At 41.5% G+C, this 8,990-nt stretch overlaps 1 non-coding gene across 1 annotated transcript; it reads left to right on the top strand.

Annotated features, from left to right (window-relative positions):
* Nucleotides 1-1,792: 1,792 nt before the first annotated feature.
* LOC127690292 (small nucleolar RNA SNORD50) lies at nucleotides 1,793-1,864 on the top strand. The gene has a single exon (XR_007979020.1). It is a non-coding gene; the product is annotated as a small nucleolar RNA SNORD50 (small nucleolar RNA).
* Nucleotides 1,865-8,990: the final 7,126 nt, after the last annotated feature.

Here is an 8,990-nt window from a genome sequence, read left to right as displayed (position 1 = left end):
TATTTTCAGAGCTGGGAGCTGGAGACAGGAGGATCTCCTAGACTTGTGCTCAGCCAGTCTAGCCTCATTTGTGAGCTCCAGATCAGTAAGGGACCCTTTCTCAAAGGAAAAAAAATGGTGTTCGTGCGGACAACACTTAAGGCTATCCTTCATCCTCCACATTCATGTGCATACATGAGCAGGGTGCTTGGTTTCACCTGCATAGTTCTGTTCCCCAAGGTCCCTTCAGAGGTTCCCCTGCCACCTGGGATAGAGTTAGGGTGAGGTCAAGGCCACTCCCAGCTGCCAACCATCTGTGCCAACCAACTAGGCTGGAAGTTGGAGGTGACCTCACCTCCAACTGCTGTTGTGCCTTTGAATTCTGGCGCCACTCCCACTCTACATCAAACTGAGCGGGCCGCAGGACTCGGAATAGACAGGTGGTGTGGAACCTGCTGGAGTGAGCACAGAACTGAACAGGCACTTGGCAGGCGCTCACCACATCACAGAATGCCCTGGAGGAAAAGACCACTGAGCACACCTCCAGGCATTGCTCCAGGAAAGGCCACGCCTCATGTGTTCTTCTGCCCAATCAGTGCTAGAGGAAGGGGCAGCCTCGATTCCCCTCAACTGAAGGTATAATGGGAGCTGCAGGAGTCTCCTGGTCTGTGGAACAGAGTATCCATTGAAACTTCCTAGGGGAAATGTGCAGCAGCAAAAGAAATTTCAGGATTGCAGCCTAGACCCTGGGGAGTTTGAGACTGGACAGCCTGGTTGAAGGCTGCTTGCTTTCTGGTTCTTTGGTCCTACCTTGGGTGGGTTCTTACACAGCAGGGTTTGCAGAAAAATATGCTAGGCCTTTTGTGCTGTTCAGAAGGTACTGGTGACACCCAAGAGAAACCCGATTATATGCACATGGATCCTCTCACCTGAACAATGGCGACATCATTCCTCCCATGGTCAAAACAGTGGCAAAATGATGCCAAGGTAAGGGCGATATAGCTTAGTTTTCTAATTGAAGTATTAGAGCAATAGGAAGTGGTGTGTGATGCTTAGAATTTGTTTCTTTTCATTAGATGGAGGGGAGCCCATAGCATCCAAGAGAATTTGTAACAGAAAGTAACTTGATCAAAACCTGAGTCTTTAAAAAGGTGTGTAAGAAGTCAAGATTTATATTTTGTCAGCATACATTTTTACCTTTCTGAAACAGAATCAGCTTCCTTTAAATGTATTCTGAAATAGTGCTGGAAAACCAAAGCCAACCAACTACTCTTGCCTTTTTAATTTGGAATGACTGTAGTGAATGCATAGGGTGCAAATTAAAGTTGTGGGACGTACCTGGTCTGAACAGTGATGAACTATATCCCGAAGATGATGACCTGAAGACAAATACAGCTTCTGAGAGAAGACCATTGTGCTTTAGTGAAGTGGTCTTGTTTACTCTTTCTATGCAGTTCATATTAACAGTGTGTCACGGTACTTATTACTTTCTGCCAGCAGGGAATTCCAACCCATTGGGATGTCTGTGGCCTGTAAAGATCCTAGAGCAGGAGTGCATGTGTGTGCTTCTCTGGTTTGTTTTCTGCTGAACTTTTTTTTGTTTTGTTTTAAAGACTTATTTATTATTATGTGTAAGTACACTGAAGCTGTCTTCAGCCCCACCAAAGAGGGCATCATCAGATCTGTGTAAGGATGGCTGTGAGTCATGATGTGCTTGCTGTTGTTTGAACTCAGGACCTTTGGAAGAACAGTTGGTGCTCTTCCCCGCTAAGCCATCTTTCCAGCCCTGTGCTGAACTTAATGAAGTTGGTCTAGTCTATGATAATCCTATCCTGAACCTTAATTTCTGTTGAAAAACCACAACTATGGATCTGGCTTCTGAGATGGACCATTACAAAGGTCTGTTGTGTTCTGTATTAATTTTGGCAGTAATGTAATGCCTGTGTTTCTTTTTTTTTTTTTTTTTTTTTTTTTTTTAATTTTAGGGCCAGTGACACAAGATTTGAGAATGAAAATAGATCGGGTAAACATCCAGAAAAGACAGAAACGAGAAGAAAATGCACAATATTAGTATTGGATGTTTGAGATGGGGTGTCCATGGTCCTGGATGTCCCTGTTAATCTGTCTAGTGATCAGGACAGCATCTGGTATAGCCTGCAGAGTTCATTCTTGTACATTTTTTGTGGGCTGTATGTAAATGGATTGTTTTGCCAATCCATTGAGGGTGCTCTGTTCTGTGAAGGTTGTGGTGAGCTGACACAGCTGTACAGACTGAGCAGAGTAAATGCAATCATGAACTTAAAGCAGCAGGTCACCATCTCAGTGATTGTAAACTTGATCGTGAGCTATTTCCTTAGGCATCCCACAGTGGATACTTGGGAGTGCTGCAATAAACATCCAGTTGTAAATATTTCTTCAATTCAGTTTGTGTCAGAAGATTAAACAGAGTGCCTTGGTACATGTTCCACTTCCATGGCTATTGAGTTTTCAGAGTTAGTGCATTAGGCGCACTAGTGTCAGTGTCCTAACTAGCACAATTGTGCACATGATGAGGTTTCCCTGTGACATTGTCAAACAGTGACTTGATCACATTTATCCAGCCCTCCCTACCCATTTCTTAATTTTGAGACAGAGTTTCTCTTTGACTGATTGGTCTTTATTCCCCCTGTCTCTGCTTCCCAAGCACTAAGACTAAATGGGCTTTAATTTTTAAATTCTTAACTGCTGCATACTTCCATTTTCCTTTGTGGTAATTGACAAGGGTTGAACTTGCTATTTTTTTTATTGGCAACAGTATCTCAAAATTGTCCTGATACTCAACTATAGATATGGCCTCAGTTTAAAGAAAAAGCCACCAGGCCTACCCTTAGAATACTATAAAATTGGTAGACTTCAATTTTTTGTTACCTATGTAAAGTAGTGTCACTGGTTATGGATAAATTCTTCTTGTATGCTGTTGCTTTGTCATAATACTTTTTGTGACAGTTCTCAGTATCCCTGGCTCTCTGAACTCTGAACTTGGCTGATCTTGAACTCAATCCTCCTGCCTCCCAAACTCTTGGATTAAAAGCATGTCAGCCCACCCCTCTACCTAGTTTATCATTAAAGTTAAGGTCTTAAAATGATTTTTCACACTAAGCAGGACGAATCTAGTATGGGTTGGGTTTTTTCCCTATACATGTTAAGTTTTCCTGATAGCATTGGTGAAAACGTGCTACATTTGAAAAATGAGTTGTCTGTGCATACAAAGTTCTTGTAGTCAGGTAGCTTATTTTTTAGGATGTCAGAATTCCATTTGATACTGTGCTTTTTTTATTTTTCCTTGTTCTTATGTTGTTTTGCTGTATCACATATTATTAGTTGTGCCTCCTTTTTATTATATGAAGAAATATGAAATTCCTTTTTTCCTCTTTATTTTGCGTTTTTCGAGACAGGGTTTTTGAGTGTGGCCCTGGCTGTCCTGGAACTCACTCTGTAGACCAGGCTCAGGTATTGCATGCTGGGCAGTGGTGACACATGCCTTTAATCCCAGCACTCTGAGAGGCAGAGTCAGGCTGATCTCTGAGTTCAAGGGAAGCCTGGTCTACAGAGTGAGATGCAGGACAGCCAGAGCTATACAGGGAAACCCTGACTTGAAAAAAACAAATCCCAAAAAACCCATATATATATATATATATATATATATATATATATATATATATATATATATATATATATATATATATATGTGTGTGTGTGTGTGTGTGTGTGTGTGTGTGTGTGTGTGTGTGTATGTGTGTGTGTATGTATGTATAAATACAGGATGCTGAATAAAATGAAAAGCAACCTTATAGAAATAGAAAACCCAAGTGAAGATTTTCTATGTTGGTTGATTACTTTGGAAGAGTGCCTCACTGTTTAGACCTGGAGCTCCCTCAGACCAAGCAGGTCTTAGAATTTTATGGCAATCCTGCCTCCCAACTTTAGATTACAGGTAGGTGTCACCAAGCTAGCCAGATAATCCTTCCTATTAAAGGATTAAACAAATGGAGGCCAAACCAGTTGAACTTTAGGAAACATACAGCTAGCCTTAAGGGACTGAATGAACAAAGCATGGTATGGTTTCAGATGTATTTGTGATACAATGGGATCTTGGTATTAATGGGATGGGAAGAAATGGAATGCAAGATAAGGCTGAATGCTAAGTACATTGTAGTTTCTGAGCAGATGGGCTCAAATCGCAATGGTTTTCAGTGAGAAACTGTGATGATAATTTGATGTGTTTATTGTGCATTGAAAGAGGAACATGGTCAGTTTTTATAGGTTGGGGATTAGGGGTGTTATGTTTATGTGTGCAATTGCCTTTTAGGCCAGAAGGGGGTGCTGAATCTCATGCTAGAGTTCAGTTGCTGTGAGGGAGCAGGGTACTGAATTTGGGTCCGGAAATCAGTAAGCACATTTGACCACTGAGCCATCCTTATTATTGACCTGAACAAGATACAAGGCCTCATTTTAGTGGGAAGTAAAATTAGATTCCATTAAATTTACTAACTCAAACCTTTTAATACACACTGGATAACATTTTTGACTAAACCTTTTAATTACAGATTCTGACTGACTAATTCTTTTTGTTAATAGAGGGCTTATACTAGTTATCATCCCTGACCTCTAGCTTGTTAAGGAACTTACCTCAGATCTCAATAGAGACTCAAGTCTTAAAAAAAACTGGGGTGTGGGTCTGGGGCTGGAGACATGGCTGCAGTTCAAAGAACCTGGGCATTCACAGTGCACACCTTTAATCTAGGCACTCCTGGTTCCAGCATCGCACAGTCCCTCCCCCTAACACCACTCTCTGCCTCTTAGAGAGTGGAGATTCCCCCATCCCCAGAATCCCAGAGAAGGCTCAACAGTTAATAGCACTGACAGTTCTGCAAAAAGTCATGTGATCAATTCCCAGCAACCACAAAGAGGCTCACAGCCATCTATAATGCAATCTGATGGCACGCAGGTGCACACTCTGGTTGAGAAATATATTTAGTTAGTTTTCTTTTGTTTGAATCAGGGTCTCAATATGAAGCTCTCTCTGACTGTCCTGGAACTTAAGTTTGTAGGCCCTGCTGGCCTTGAACCACAGATTGCCCTGCCTCTGACTCCAGACTGCTGGTAATGAAGGTGAGTGCCTCCTTCTTAATTAATGGCTTCTCGGCATCACTCCTCAGGAGGTGAGCCTGAGTAATATAAGGAAACAAGCGGAGTTGGGTGCTGGTGGCAGGCAGTTCTCTGTGAGCTGAGGACAACCAGGGCTACACAGAGAAACCCTTTCTTAGGAAAGAGAAAACCTTTATATATTTATGTGCACACACATAAATATAAAAATGCAAAAGGAAAGACTCTTTGGGGACTATTTCTGTTATTACTAGAGGAAAGCAGACCCCTGCCTCTCAAGCTGAGTTGTAGAAACCCAAAAGGAATCAAAGAATTAAGTGTAAGACTTTCAAATATGAAGTCAATTTTCTGAACTAAAAGGTTACTACTTACTATTTGGCACAGGAGGAGAAAGTGTTCCTAAAAGCTTACCACAAACTGAAGGTCTGGGACTGGACAGATGACTCTGCTTTAGAGAGAGTATTACTGTTCTTGAGGACCTGTTTTCAAATCTCAACACCTATCTGTACTCTGGCTCCAACTCGAAGGGGGGACCAACACCTCTGATTTCTATGGGCACCTGCACTCACACATTGCACAGGTGCACAGACATGCCTAAAAACAAAATCTTAAAAACAAACTGAAGCCCAGAATGGATAACTGCACCTGCTCCAATAAAGAAACAGCAACTGGTAAAGGGCCTTCCTGTCAAGCCTGACTGAGTGGAGTCCCACGAATCACACTGTAAAGGAGAAACCAACCTGTCCTCTTGCCTTTATGTTCATTACCTGGTACAGCTTGATAGACACACAAAACAAGTAAAAATAGCGATAGGGAAAAAGAGGGTTTATTTAAAGAGATGGACGGATAGAAGAGAGACTCAGTGGGAGAGGAAGGCCCTAGATTCTCAGATTTGCCCCACAATAAGGGGATACCTTACTGTGAACCCCACCTGCTCAGAGGAGAAGTGGTAGGGGATGGAGAATTTGGGATGGGTTGACCAGGTGGGGAGTAATAAGTGGGATATAAAGTGAATCATTTAAAAAAATAAATTTAAGAAAAACTGGAGTACAGACCCAAGCAGTATTCTGAACAGATGAATCTTAAATGGCTGAGAAGCACTTAAAAAATGTACATCCTTAGTTATCAGATAAGGATAAATCAACATGACTCAGATTTCATCTTCACACTCATCAAAATGACTGAGAAAAAAATCTCAAGTTACAGTTCATCCTGGGAAAGATGTGGAGCAAAGGAAACACTCTTCCAGTGATGGTGTGAGAGTAAACTTGTACAGCCTTTTTGGAAATCAATTTGGTAGTATCACAGAAAACTGTAAATAGACCTATCTCAAGGCCCAGGTATACCACTCCTGGCTATACACCCATAAGATGCTCTATCATACCATAAGGACACATGCTCAACTAAGTCCTTAGTAACTTTATTCTCAATAATTAGAATTTGGAAACAACCGAGAAATGGATAAAGAAAATGTGGTACATTTACATAATGGAATATCACTCAAATATTAAAAACAATGACATCATTAAATTTGTAGGCAAATAGACTAATTTAGGAAATAGCATCCTGAGTGAGGTAACCCAGACCCAGAGAGATAAACATGGTATGTACTCAATTATAAGTGGATATAAGCCACTAAGTACAGGATAACTACTCTACAATCCACAGACAAAATGAAGCTAAGTATCAAGGAGGCCTGTGAGAAAGACTTATGGATTTAACATTGCTTGAGATTAATCATGAATGAGTCTGCCAACATCTGTCTTTGTTTTTAATTAAGATGTGTTATGGTCTACAAGTTCCTCTGCTTATGCATATGTCTTTGAGAGACTGTCCTATTCTGACGGAAACAGCCTTAGTCAAACATCGACATTGTGTACCATAAATTTGCCACATAAGGATTTATGGTCACTGTTTATATTCCTGGAATTGGTTATGCTTTGTGTTGTTTGCCTTTAAAAGACATTGAGAAAACACACTTGCTGCTGGCATGGTATTCACCAACAGCCTTCCCATACCTGTTTCTGGCATCTTCTTTCTGCCTTTCCTAAAATCATCCTCACTCCCCCAGTGGTGACTCCCACACTGACTGACCTACTGGCTCCTGTCAGGGCCTGAGGAGTGATGCTTGAATCTCACTGAGAAGGGGAATTAAAATAGACATAGAGGTAATCGGAGGGAGTGACTGGGTTAGGGAGTGTTTGGGGAAGTTAACAGGAGAGACCAATTATGAGGACAACGGAACTGGGAGAGGGGACTGGAAACAGTTTTGGGGAGGCAGGAGCATCTCTGGGAAGAGGTAGAAACCAAGGGCAGTGGAAACTCCAGGAATCTTTGAAGGTAACTGTACCGAAGACTCCTAGCAATGGAGGATATGGAGCCTGGAAAGGCCACCCCATCTTACCAGAAAAGACTTACAGTGGATGATGAGAACACCAGAACAGCCATACAACCTTCAACCCACAATTTGTCCTTCCTACAGGATGTTCAAGAGTACAAGATGTTCATTGAGGAAGGGGCCAACCAAAGACTGACTCAACTTGAGACTTATGTCATGAGAGAAAGCCCGCCTTGACAGTATTAATGATATTCTGGCATTGTTGCAGATAGGAGCCTAGCACAACTGGCATCTGGAAACAGATGCAGACACCCACAGTGAAACATTAGGTAGACCTTGAGGAATCCTGTGGAAGACATGGAGGAAGGATTGAAGGAACCAAGAAGTCAAGGACATCACAAGAAAACCTACAGAATCACTGAACAGAACCATCAAACAGAGAACATGGATGTGCTGAACTCAGGTCCTCTGCACATATGTAACAGATATGGAGCTTAGTGTTCATGTGGGACCATGCAGGAGCATGGCATGTCAGTGAACTAGTTGCCTGTCCTGAGCTACCTGTCTCCTAATTGGGCTGTGTTGTCCAGCCTCAATAGAAGAAGATATGCCTAGTCTTACTGCAACTTGAAATGCCAATGAGGTTTGATATCCATGGAAAGCTTCGTTTCTGACAAGGGGATGAGGGATAGTAGGAGGGGAAGTGAGGAGACACTGGGAGGATAAGAGGGAGGGGAAACTGCAAGTGAGATGTAAAGTTAATAAATTAATGGGAAAAACACTCATGTTATTGAAATAAAAACAGATTGATCGATGGAATCAAATTAAAGACACAGTAATAAATCCAAACACACGTGGACACCTAATTTTTGAAAAAGAAACCAGAAATTCATAATGGCGAAAAGCAAACACCTTCAACAAATAGTGCTTATGTATTTGGATCTCAAGCTGTAGAGGAATGCAAATTGATCCATATCCATTACCCTATGTAAAATTCACGACCAAGTGGATTGAAGGCCTCAACATAAAAAAAGATATACTACAACTGATAGAAGGGAAAGTGAGTGAAATGCTTGAACTCATTGGCATAGAAGACAACTTCTTGAACACTAGTAGAGCAGGTATTAAAACAGTTATTAGCCAGGTGGAGGTGCCACAGGCCTTTAATCCCAGCACTTTGGACACAGAGACAGTCGGATTTCTGCGTTCAAGGGCAGCCTGGTCTACAGAGTGAGTTCCAAGACAGCCAGGGCTACACAGAGAAACCTTGTCTCAAAAAACAAACAAACAAACAAACAAACAAACAAACAAACAAAAGAATTCAGTACATGATTTAAATGCAACCCCAACATTTTCTTTCTCTTTTTCTAATAGAAATGGATGCATTAGAAACATAAAATACCTCATCGTCCCCTTTGAACTTAATGTTTCTATGTGTTGAGATCTTATTGAACTGCATTATTGTTGATTACTCTTCTGATACCTGGTGCAGGCCAAGGAGTCATCACTTTTGAATGTCAGAAAACAA

This window comes from Apodemus sylvaticus, chromosome 7 (genome assembly GCF_947179515.1).
Source record: "Apodemus sylvaticus chromosome 7, mApoSyl1.1, whole genome shotgun sequence".
NCBI classification, from domain to species: Eukaryota; Metazoa; Chordata; class Mammalia; order Rodentia; family Muridae; genus Apodemus; species Apodemus sylvaticus.
Note: the sequence above shows the minus strand (reverse complement) of the source record. Positions and strands in the feature narration are given on the sequence as shown.